This window comes from Mercurialis annua, linkage group LG4, assembly GCF_937616625.2.
Source record: "Mercurialis annua linkage group LG4, ddMerAnnu1.2, whole genome shotgun sequence".
Lineage (NCBI taxonomy): Eukaryota > Viridiplantae > Streptophyta > Magnoliopsida > Malpighiales > Euphorbiaceae > Mercurialis > Mercurialis annua.
The window spans coordinates 10,843,307-10,856,408 of NC_065573.1; the positions used below are offsets into that span (position 1 = coordinate 10,843,307).

The following is a 13,102-nucleotide window of genomic DNA, read 5'->3' on the forward strand; positions in this document are numbered from 1 at the left end:
TCCCCATTTTAGCGATTTAAGCCAAACATTTTACAAACGTTTAAACAAATCCAAATGTTTCACATTTTTAGCGATTTAAGCCAAACGTTTACAAATGTTACGAAATAAAGCCAAACGTTTAGAAACGTTATGAAACAAATCCATGCGTTTCGCCTTTTTAGTAATTTAAGTCAAACATTTACAAACGTTACGAAACAAATCCAAGCGTTTCACCTTTTTAGTGATTTAAGCCAAACGTTTATAAAGGTTACGAAACAAAACCAAACGTTTCACCTTTTTGTTTCATAACGTTTGTAAACGTTTGGCTTAAATCGTTTGGATTTGTTTCGTAACATTTTCAACGTTAGTCTTAAATCGCTAAAATAGGGAAATGTTTGGATTTGTTTCGTAACGTTTGTAAACGTTTGGTTTAAATTGCTAAAAAGGTGAAACGTTTCGATTTACTTCGTAACGTTTGTAAACGTTTTGCTTCAATCACTATAAAGGGGAAACATTTGGATTTGTTTCGTAACGTTTACAAACATTTGGCTTCAATCACTAAAAAAGTGAAAAGTTTGATTTATTTCGTAACGATTGTAAACAAATTGGCTTAAATCGCTAAAAAGGTGAAACAAATGGTTTTGTTTCGTAACATTTGTAAACGTTCGGCTTCAATCACTAAAAAGGTGAAACGTTTGGTTTTGTATCGTAACGTTTTTAAACGTTTGGCTTGAATTTATTTCGTTACGTTTATAAACGTTTGGCTTCAATTGCTAAAATGGGAAAACGTTTGGATTTGTTTCTTAACATTTGTAAACGTTTGGCTTAAATCGCTTAAAAGGTGAAACGTTTGGATTTGTTTTATAACATTTGTAAACTTTTGGCTTATCTCGCTAAAACGGTGAAACGTTTGGATTTGTTTCGTAACGTTTGCAAACATTTAGCTTAAATAACTAAAAGGGGAAACACTTTGATTTGTTTCGTAACGTTTATAAATGTTCGGCTTAAATCGCTAAAAAGATGAAACGTTTGGTTTTGTTTCGTAACGTTTGTAAACGTTCGTCTTAAATTGCTAAAAATATAAAACGTTTGGTTTTGTTTCATAACCTTTGTAAATGTTTGGCTTAAATTGTTAGTAGTATGTGCCCTAGGGCCATTTGATCATGTATATTTGTAGAAATAATCCCAATGGCAAAGATATATATGTTCTAATTGAACTAAGTGTCTCATCAACTAAGTGTTCATTTATTACGTATTGTCCTTATCACATTGTGATAGAATCTATTCTTAAGGTGTTAAGAATATGAGTTACAGATTTTATTATACATGTGATCTAAATAACAGTTCATGATCGATGGGGTCCTACGAATAAGGGCATCGTATTATCCCGGAAAGATTGTCACCTCTGTTTATTCTCCTGATTAGTAAGGAGTTACTAATTATAGGAAGTAGTGAGTATCATACTTCTTGATGGAGATCAGGATAAACATGTGGACACTCAAGATGTTGAGTGGGTCGAACAAGTGACGCTAGATGACTTATACATGGTATTTCATCAAAGTCAATTTAATGTCATCTATTTCATAATTGTACATATGTCCTTTGACTTGCGGTGACACTATCTTGTATATAGGTGATTAGAGTTTGATACTCCTTATCCCTAGATCTTTCATAAGCTAGGGTCGCAGGATGTGTTGGCTCTAGTTAGTTGTATATGGAGATAGGGGTTTAACCAAGAGAGGATTTATCACTCCGGATGAACGGAGAAAAGATTCTATGCTATCTCAAATTGTTCTTGATGGATGATAAAACCTGCGCGGGTGTATATGACTTACTTAGAAAGTTGTTTCTAGTGGAAGTCATATTTATCAAGAATAAGAACTGAGATGAGGTCATATGATTAAGACAAACAGTGTTTGACTTAACCGTGACACTAGTCGAGATCGGAATCTTAGATGAAGGGAATTTTGAGTGTACGGTAATTATGAACATTGGTTCATAAAGAATGCATCGAAACATTCATATCTATTTGGGGGTCGTGATATGTTGCTAGACGTCACTCACGATCTACGAGAATTAATAATTAATGGGATTTAATTATTTAATATAAGAAAGGCGTTTCTTATGACTCTCGTTGCCATATAGATGTGAACCTAGTTAGTCACACACAATAGGGTGTGCAACCGATTGAGTTTACGAGAGATCGATTTCATATAGATACTAGCATATCTCGGAAATTAATCTAAGATGAAAAACAAGTATAAATTAGGGACTAATTTGTAAGAGTTATAAATTAGTAGGCACCTAATTGTATTTTATCCAAGTTAATGTGATGATGTCACGATGATGTCATGTGATGATATCACGATGATGTCATGTGATGATGTCACGATGATGTCATGTGATGATGTCACGATGATGTCATGTGATGATGTCACGATGATGTCATGTGATGATGTCACGATGATGTCATATGATGATGTCACGTGATGATGTCATGTATGTCTCTGTATGTGACACCTAGCATCCGACGTGTCAGAAGATGGCAATACCTATGCTTGATGTGTGACACCTAGCATATGATGTGTCGAATGGTGGCAACACCTTTGCTTAGCGTGTGACACCTAGCATGTGAGGTGTTGCATTCTTAAGCAAAGCTCTACCCTATAAATAGAGGTTGCCTTTGCTCATTCTAAACAACACCACACTTAAGAGACCATATTTGAAGGAGTTCAAGTAGTCATCAATCACAGAAAAGCTTGGAGAAAGTTTTTTTATACATCCCAGCAAAGACGTAATCGAGGCAAGAGTTTGAGCTTAGGGTTGCTCGGCAAGAGGAACTCTTGCAGATTACTTCAAGGCGAGGATTCAATCGGACGCATACTCGTGTGGACGAGCTTGAGGTCGTCGTACTATCGGGACTACAAGAATCGTTGGAGAATCGACATAGGTATTCTTCTTACGGTTTCTAGATGCGTGCTTTAATTACTAGATGATACGACGATCCATTTGTTATTGATATGATCAATTTCTGGATCCGAATTGTTGGAATTCCAATTTTAAATTGAAATATACGATTCGGACCCTCACGTCCCGCTGCACCAACATAAATCACTAAAAAGGTGAAACGTTTGAATTTTTTTCATAACGTTTATAAACGTTTTGTCTAAGTTGCTAAAATGTTTAAACGCTTGGATTTGTTTCGTAACATTTGTAAATGTTAGGCTTTGTTTTGTAACGTTTGTAAACGTTTGGCTTAAATCGCTAAAAAGGTGAAACGTTTTTTTTTTTTTCATAAAGCTTTAAATGTTCAGATTTGTTTCTTAATGTTTCTAAACGTTTGGCTTAAATTGCTAAAAAGGTGAAACGTTTGGTTTTGTTTCATAGCCTTTGTAAAAGTTCGGCTTAAATCGCTAAAATGGTGAAACATTTGGATTTGTTTCGTAACGTTTTAAACGTTTGGCTTAAATCGCTAAAATGGGGAAACGCTTGGATTTTTTTTGTAATGCTTGGATTTGTTTCGTAACGTTTTAAACGTTTGGCTTAAATCGCTCAGTTTATAAACATTTACGAAACAAATCCAAATGTTTCCCTATTTTAGCGAATAAAGCCAAACGTTTACAAATTTTACCAAAAAAATCTAAGTGTTTCACCTTTTTAGCAATTTAAGTCAAACGTTTACAAACTTTACGAAACAAAACCAAACGTTTCACATTTAATTAAACATTTAAACCAAACGTTTAAAAACGTGAAACGCTTGGATTTTTTTTCGTAATATTTGTAAACATTTGGCTTAAATCGCTAAAATGGTGAAACGTTTGGTTTAGTTTCGTAACATTTGTAAACGATTGGCTTAAATAGCTAAAAAGGGGAAACGTTTGGTTTTGTTTCCTAACGTTTGTAAATGTTTGGCTTAAATTGCTAAAAAGGTGAAACACTTTGATTTGTTTCGTAATGTTTGTAAACGTTCGGCTTAAATTGCTAAAAAGGTTAAACGTTTGGTTTTGTTTCGTAAATTTGCAATAGTTTGGCTTAAATCACTAAAAATATGAAACATTTGGATTTGTTTCGTAACGTTTTGCATAAATCGCTAAAAAGTTGAAACGTTTGGATTTGTTTCGTAACCTTTTAAACATTTGGCATAAATCGCTAAAATGGTGAAACATTTTGATTTGTTTCGTAACGTTTGTAAAAGTTTGGCTCAAATCTCTAAAAAGGTGAAATGTTTGGATTTGTTTTGTACCGGTTGTAAACGTTTGGCTTAAATCGCTAAAAAGGTGAAATGTTTGGATTTGTTTCGTAATGTTTCTAAACGTTTGGTTTAAATTGCTAAAAAGGTGAAACGCTTGGATTTGTTTCTTAACGTTTTAAACATTTTGCTTAAATCATTAAATGGTGAAACGCTTTGATTTGTTTAGTAACGTTTGTAAACATTTGGCTTATATCGCAAAAAAGGTGAAACGTTTTGATTTGTTTCGAACCGTTTGTAAATATTTGTCTTATATCGCTAAAAAGGTGAAATGTTTGGATTTGTTTCGTAATGTTTGTAAACGTTTGGCTTAAATTGCTAAAAAGGTGAAACGCTTGGATTTGTTTCGAAACATTTGTAAACATTTCTCTTAAATTGCTAAAAGGGTGAAACGCTTGGATTTGTTTCATTACATTTGTAAACGTTTGGCGTAAATCGCTAAAAAGGTGAAACGTTTGGTTTTGTTTCGTAACGTTTGTAAATGTTCGGCTTATATCGCTAAAAAGGTGAAACGTTTAGATTTGCTTCGTAACGTTTGTCAACGTTTGGCTTATACTGCTAAAAAGAAGAAAGGCTTGGATTTATTTCGTAACGTTTGTAAATGTTTGACTTATATTGCTAAAAAGGTGAAACGCGTGGATTTGTTTTATAACGTTTGCAAACGTTTGGCTTAAATTGCAAAAAAGGTGAAATGCTTGGATTTGTTTTGTAACGTTTGGCTTAAATTGCTAAAAAGGAAAAACGTTTGGTTTTGTTTCGTAACATTTGTAATGGTTTGGCTTAAATCGCTAAAATTGGGAAACGTTTGGATATGTTTCATAACATTTTATACGTTTGGTTCTGTTTCGTAACGTTTGTAAAGGTTTGGCTTAAATCGCTAAAAAGGGAAAACGTTTGGATTTGTTTCGTAACATTTGTAAACGTTTGGCTTAAATTGCTAAAAAGGCGAAACCTTTGGATTTGTTTCGTGACATTTTATAAACGTTTGGCTTAAATCGCTAAAAAGATGAAACGTTTGGGTTTGTTTCGTAATGTTTGTAAATGTTTGGCTGAAATTGCTAAAAAGGTGAAACGCTTGGATTTGTTTTGTAACGTTTGTAAACGTTTGGCTTAAATCGCTAAAAAGGTGAAACATTTTGATTATTTTTCGTAACGTTTGTAAACGTTTGTCTTAAATCGCTAAAAAGGGGAAACGTATGGATTTGTTTCGTAACGTTTGTAAACGTTTGGCTTAAATTGCTAAAAAGGCAAAACATTTGGATTTGTTTCGTAACTTTTGTTAACGTTTGGCTAAAATCATTAAAAAAGGTGAAACGCTTGGATTTGTTTCATAACATTTGTAAACAATTGGCTTAAATTGCTAAAAATGTGAAACGCTTGGATTTGTTTCGTAACCTTTGTAAATGTTTGGCTGAAATTGCTAAAAAGGTGAAATGTTTGGATTTGTTTCGTAACGTTTGTAAACGTTTGGTTTAAATTGCTAAAAAGGTACAATGCTTGGATTTGATTCGTAACGTTTGTAAACGTTTGGCTTAAATTGCTAAAAAGTTGAAACTCTTGGATTTGTTTCGTAACGTTTGTAAACATTTGGCTTAAATTGATAAATAGGTGAAACACTTGGTTTTGTTTCGTAACGTTTGTAAAGGTTTGGCTTAAATCGCTAAAAATGTGAAACGTTTCGATTTATTTCGTAACGTATTAAACGTTTGGTTTTGTTTCGTAACGTTTGGCTTATATCGCTAAAAAGGTGAAATGTTTGGATTTGTTTTGTAACATTTTGTAAATGTTTGGCTTAAATCGCTAAAAAGGGGAAACGTTTGGATATGTTTCGTAACATTTGTAAACGTTTGGCTTAATTTTCTTAATAGGTGAAACGTTTGGTTTTGTTTCGTAACGTTTGTAAACGTTTGGCTTAAATAGCTAAAAGTGGAAATTAGACCCATCACCTCAAAATGCCTAAATATTTTCACAGCTACCACGCGGCCCACGTTCTTCTTTTTTTACGATTATCATCTTCTTTTTTTCCCTTTTTACGATTATCATGAAAGGTTACTGAAACATGTGTTCGAAGACTCATTAGAAAGCGACGCTGACGACGAACAACAACAATTACCATCCTGCAAGTAAACGGTCATGAATCTCATTCAACCATCAATCAAGCTACAAACCGTACATGGCAACCAATTAAGCAAATCAACGGCTTGTGGCTTTGCGGGGACTTTCTATCTTCCCAACAACAGTCTACGCTGCTTTCCCATATTCAAAACGGTTGAGTTTCACTCCATTTCCCCATTCTTCCTTCTTTTCCATTCTTAAATTGTCAATTTTGAATTAATTTTTGATACATACAGAGGGATGGTTCACCGAGTCCACAAACAATCAGGTATAGCAGTAGTCAGTAAACAAACCTCAATCCAGCTACTCGAAGCACAACAAGTTCGTTTTTCTTGTTCCTGTTCGGGTTTCGGTTCCGGTTTTTGCAAGCATTAATCAAAATGATGTGGGATTCAATTTTTTAAGGTAATGTGTGGCTCTTCATGCTTCTTTATTTTGCATTGCTTTACATAGCTCATCAGATGAAAAGTCTTGTGATTGTTATATTATGTATGTTGAGCAATTATGCTTATTTGCTTGAGATGAGCCGGTCAAATTTCTTGATTTTAGAATTTAGAGATAAAATAAATATAATTGTTCTTTTATTCAGTTTTCTATTTTTGCTTGTGAATTTGAATATTAATTTCAAATTGATTTATGTTTCTATGTTTGTTTGGTTTCAAATTCTTTATTTGTGGAGACAAGTTTTTTAGTAATGCTCGTTAGGTGTTTGATGAAATACCTCAACAGAAATTGTGGTTCTAGATTTTAATTACGCTGTTTAATTATATATTGACTAGAACTTTAAGTAAACCGACAGTACATTTTAAGTAAACTGATAGTAGTATGAAAGTATCGACGGAAATATGTGAAAAGTGCTGCGTATTTTAAAAATATATCACCTTGTTCACTTAAAGTGCTGTGTATTTTAAGCTGGTAACCGACTTTTTTCGCGCAGATAACCGCAGCTTGAACGTGGGAAATCTGTTTGGGAGTTACAATAATCGTTGGCTTCGAAGTTGCAGTTGAGTTCATTCGTGAATACCCAAGTAATTAGACTCAACTAAAGATGGGAATTTTAGTTTCAATATCTCTGAGCTTGAAGCCTTGCTACTATATGGTTTTTGGATTACACAGTATAGGATATGGTTTGTTTTCTTTTTTTGATTGTGTGGTCTTTATTTATCATCTGCAATGAGTTTTGTATTCATGATTTGGTTTTTAATTTTTGTTTTATTGTAGGAACTGTAGCTGCAATAGTTGGGTTATCTTAGGAAAGCAACTCTGCATGTTTAAATTTCATTAATCAATTGCTTATAATTATATACAAGAAGCAATACAGAGCTTAAAGATTTCATGCATATGTAAGGCATCGATTTGTGTCTGATAAAAGAAAGTTAGTCCTTTATTTCAACGAGTAACATGTTGGCTTGTAGTAATGCATTTGCTGCGTATTGGATGTGGCAAAGAGTCCATTAAAGTCAATGTTTCATATTGAAGCAACTGGTTTTATATAACTCTATCTTGGTGTCTTTTGATTATGCATTTTGGATTGGGTGAACAAATATCGAAAAAGAGCTAAAGAATTCATGAATGCTGGCCAAAGAGTTGCACTATCTTTTCATTGTTTTCTAGTTGTGTTGTAGTCATTAGTAAACCGATATAAATAAACTAGTTAGTAAACCGATATAATATATTCTACTAAATAGTTTCCAACAGTTCACTAAAGGGTTACTAAACTAAAACTTGTGAAGGGATTGGATCCACGTGATGACAAGTTTGGTGAAAGTATTATTTATGCTGATCACCATTGAGAGCGTATTGTATTTTTTTTGTATCAATATGGGAACATGAAAATGGCTGAAAATATTGAGAGTGACGAAGAGGTTGAAGTTAAGAAGACGAATGCGCAAGCGAGAAAGGCAAAAATGAAGGGAAAAAATAATTAAAAGTTGTGATTGTCTAATATATGGATATTCAGTTTTAGTTGTTTGTTTGGATTATTTTGTTATATAGGATTGTTTTCTAAACCTATGAATAGTGATAGTTATTTTTGTTTAGTTTTATAAATTCAGTATCTATTTAGTACTTTGTTAGTTAACTAGTAGTAAACTATACTTTAGTATATATTTTATTTTATTTTAAATTATAGGTAAATATTTGATAATCTAATAGTAAACTTCTTATATATAATTTAATAAACTTTTACGTAGTATACTTGTAATTATAGTAATTGTCTAATGATTATTATTATTTTTGTGTTATCTGTTGGTAACTATTAAGTAACTATTTAGTAAGCTTTTGGTTACCATTTATGATTTCATTTTACTTTTTAAAGTTTTTTGGCTTTTAATAATAGTAATATTGGTAAACTTTTAGGTAAACTATTAGAATATTTGAATTTTGGGTAAAATAAATTTTATTAGTAAATTGAAAATGCGGTAGTAAACTTATATTTTAGTAAATAAAATTAAACCGATAGTAAACTTATATTTAGTAAACTGATAGTCAATTGTTGGTAAACTTATATTTAGTAAACCGATATAAGCCATAAATTTATTTTTTAATTTTTTTTAAAAATAAACAATGGTAAATTGTTTTTCGAGTAAACTGATAGTCAGCCGTTGGTAAACTTATATTTAGTAAACCGATATAAATCATAAGTTTAATATTTTATATTTTTTTTTAAAATAAGCAATAGTAAATTGTTTTTTGAGTAAACTGATAGTCAACTGTTGGTAAACTTATATTTAGTAAACCAATATAAACCATAAATTTAATATTTTATAATTTTAAAAAATAAAAAATAGTAAATTATTTTTTAAGTAAACTGCTAGTAAACCGTTGGTAAATTTATATTTAGTAAACTAATATAAACCATAAATTTAATAATTTATAATTTTTAGAAAATAAACAATAATAAATTATTTTTAAGTAAACTGATAGTCAACCGTTGGTAAACTTATATTTAGTAAACCGATATAAACTATAAATTTAATATTTTATAATCTTAAAAAATAACCCAATAGTAAATTGTTTTTTTAAGTAAATTGATGGTTAACAGTTGGTAAACTTATATTTAATAAACAGATATAAACCATATGTTTAATATTTTATAATTTTTTTTTAAAAAATAAACAATAGCAAATTGTATTTTTTTTTTAAAGTAAACCGATAGTTAACCGTTGGTAAATTTATATTTAGTAAATTTTATATTTTGTAGTAAGCTCCAAACAATCATCTCTACTAACATACCCATCAACTCATTTATTTAATTCTAAAGTTTGATACAACTGAGATAATGATAAGCATTATAACCTTATCAGATTTTACATTTTCATCTGTTTGGATAAATGTAAAGCTTCTAACAAAGACCCATTAATTATTCAAACAAGAAATCACAGAAGACCATAAAACCAAGTTTCTATCAGGCATTTCATCGAACAACTTGAAAGCAATAAAGAGTAGGCCATCTTACAATCTCACAGAGTTAAAAGTGCAAAAACAATAAAGCCACAATCAACAAATGGAAGTTGGTTGAGTAAGAAAGTATTTAAATGACAACTGCATTCTACTAAACCCATCATTCTTTTTCGAAATTGAATTAAAAAGTGACAAATAGCATTGATAATGCAAGACAAACAAAATATTATTTCTTTAAGCTGAAGGGTCATCTGTTTCAGATGATGCAAGTCCAAGGCCATATCTTTTACTAAACCAAAATTTCAATTACACTAACCCCAACTTAATTCAATCTAAAAACAACAAATTCACACGATCCTTACATCAACTTCAAGTTTTCGAAGGTTTTGGCTACAACGATTGATGGCTTTCTCCGAGAATCAAACCTCTGATTTGACCGCTCCGTCGATTTCCTCCACCAATTGTTGATTTAAGCTTGCCGATTGAAAAATTTATGATCAAACTATGTTTAATTGTTTGTTTGAGTGAGGAAATTGGATTAAGAAGATTAAGTTTAAGGTTTGGTGATGAAGTTGGACTTTGCTCTGTTTGTGCGTGAAATAAAAGAAGAGCATAGGAAATTCTAATTGGTATTCAACCACCACTTGTTGTGGCTAGTCTAACATCAGCTCCGCGGCGTTAAAGATTTGTCGAACAAATGAACTGTACAATCAGAAGTTTAATTTTGCAATTAATTTTGGTCAATCCGTAAAAATCAAGTAGTTTTAGTTAATAGGTGCTCTTGAGAATATTTATATGTTTTAAGGGTATTTGTCTAAAAAACTCTAGCTAAAAAGGTAAAACGCTTGGATTTATTTCGTAACGTTAGTAAACGTTTGGCTTAAATTGCTAAGAAGGTGAAACGCTTTGATTTGTTTCGGAACGTTTGTAAACGTTTGGATTAAATTGCTAAAAAGATGAAATGCTTGGATTTGTTTCATAACGTTTGTAAACGTTTGGCTTAAATTGCTAAAAAGGTGAAATGCTTGGTTTTGTTTCGTAAAGTTTGTAAACGTTTGGCATAAATTGCTAAAAAGGTGAAACGTTTGGATTTGTTTCGTAACGTTTGTAAATGTTTGTCTTAAATTGCTAAAAAGGTGACAGGATTGGATTTGTTTCGTAACCTTTGTAAACGTTTTGCTCAAATTGCTAAAAAGGTGAAACATTTGGTTTTGTTTCATAACCTTTTTAAATGTTTGGCTTATATCGCTAAAAAGGTGAAATGTTTATATTTGTTTCGTAACGTCTGTAAACGTTTTGCTTAAATTTCTAAAAAGGTGACACGTTTGGATTTGTTTCATAACGTTTGTAAACGTTTGGCTTAAATTGCTAAAAAGGTGAAACGCTTGGATTTGTTTCGAAACATTTGTAAACATTTGTCTTAAATTGCTAAAAGGGTGAAACGCTTGGATTTGTTTCATTACATTTGTAAACGTTTGGCTTAAATTGCTAAAAAGGTGAAACGCTTGGTTTTTGTATCGTAACGTTTGTAAACGTTTGACTTAAATTGCAAAAAATGTGAAACGTTTGGATTTGTTTCGTAACGTTTGTAAAAGTTTGGCTTCAATCGCTAAAAAGGGGAAACGTTTGGATTTGTTTTGTAACGTTTGGCATAAATCGCTAAAAAGGTGAAACGTTTGGATTTGTTTCGTAACATTTTAAACAATTAGCTTAAATTGCTAAAATGGGAAAACGTTTGGATTTGTTTCATAACGTTTGTAAACGTTTGGCTTAAATTGGTAAAAATGGGAAATGTTTGGATTTGTTTCGTAACGTTTGTAAATGTTTGGCTTCAATCGCTAAAAAGGGGAAACGTTTTGATTTTTTTTGAAACGTTTGGCGTAAATCGCTAAAAAGGTGAAACGTTTGCTTTTGTTTCGTAACGTTTGTAAATGTTCGGCTTATATCGCTAAAAAGGTGAAACGTTTAGATTTGCTTCGTAACGTTTGTCAACGTTTGGCTTATACTGCTAAAAAGAAGAAAGGCTTGGATTTATTTCGTAACGTTTGTAAATGTTTGACTTATATTGCTAAAAGGGTGAAACGCGTGGATTTGTTTTATAACGTTTGCAAACATTTGGCTTAAATTGCAAAAAAGGTGAAATGCTTGGATTTGTTTTGTAACGTTTGGCTTAAATTGCTAAAAAGGAAAAACGTTTGGTTTTGTTTCGTAACATTTGTAATGGTTTGGCTTAAATCGCTAAAATTGGGAAACGTTTGGATTTGTTTCATAACATTTTATACGTTTGGTTCTGTTTCGTAACGTTTGTAAAGGTTTGGCTTAAATCGCTAAAAAGGGAAAACGTTTGGATTTGTTTCGTAACATTTGTAAACGTTTGGCTTAAATTGCTAAAAAGGCGAAACCTTTGGATTTGTTTCGTGACATTTTATAAACGTTTGGCTTAAATCGCTAAAAAGGGGAAACGTTTGGGTTTGTTTCGTAATGTTTGTAAATGTTTGGCTGAAATTGCTAAAAAGGTGAAACGCTTGGATTTGTTTTGTAACGTTTGTAAACGTTTGGCTTAAATCGCTAAAAAGGTGAAACATTTTGATTATTTTTCGTAACGTTTGTAAACGTTTGGCTTAAATCGCTAAAAAGGGGAAACGTATGGATTTGTTTCATAACGTTTGTAAACGTTTGGCTTAAATTGCTAAAAAGGCAAAACATTTGGATTTGTTTCGTAACTTTTGTTAACGTTTGGCTAAAATCATTAAAAAAGGTGAAACGCTTGGATTTGTTTCATAACATTTGTAAACAATTGGCTTAAATTGCTAAAAATGTGAAACGCTTGGATTTGTTTCGTAACGTTTGTAAACAATTGGCTTAAATTGCTAAATAGGGGAAACGTTTTGATTTGTTTCGTAACATTTTAAACGTTTGGTTTTGTTTCGTAACGGTTGTAAAAGTACGGCTTAATCGCTAAAATATGAAACGTTTGTATATGTTTCGTAACGTTTGTAAATGTCTGGCTTAAATTGCTAAAAAGCTTAAACATTTCGATTTGTTTCGTAACGTTTGTAAATGTTTGGCTTAATTTGCTTAAAAGGTGAAAGGTTTGGATTTGTTTTGTAACCTTTGTAAACATTTCGCTCAAATCACTAAAAAGGTGAAACATTTGGTTTTGTTTCATAACATTTGTAAATGTTTTGCTTACATCGCTAAAAAGGTGAAACGTTTGGATTTGTTTCGTAACATCTGTAAACATTTTGCTTAAATTGCTAAAAAGGTGACACATTTGGATTTGTTTCGTAACCTTTGTAAACGTTTGGTTTAAATCGCTAAAAAGGTGAAACGTTTGGATTTGTTTCGTAACGTTTG

General features: G+C 31.6%; 1 long non-coding RNA gene across 2 annotated transcripts; it reads left to right on the forward strand.

Annotated features, from left to right (window-relative positions):
• Positions 1-6,182: 6,182 nt before the first annotated feature.
• On the forward strand, positions 6,183-7,912 carry LOC126679058 (uncharacterized). Of its 2 annotated transcripts, XR_007640792.2 has the most exons (4): positions 6,183-6,496; positions 6,580-6,748; positions 7,281-7,470; positions 7,565-7,912. It is a non-coding gene; the product is annotated as an uncharacterized LOC126679058 (long non-coding RNA). The 2 variants fall into 2 exon arrangements; XR_007640791.2 differs by having other exon boundaries at positions 6,190-6,496; positions 7,281-7,567.
• Positions 7,913-13,102: the final 5,190 nt, after the last annotated feature.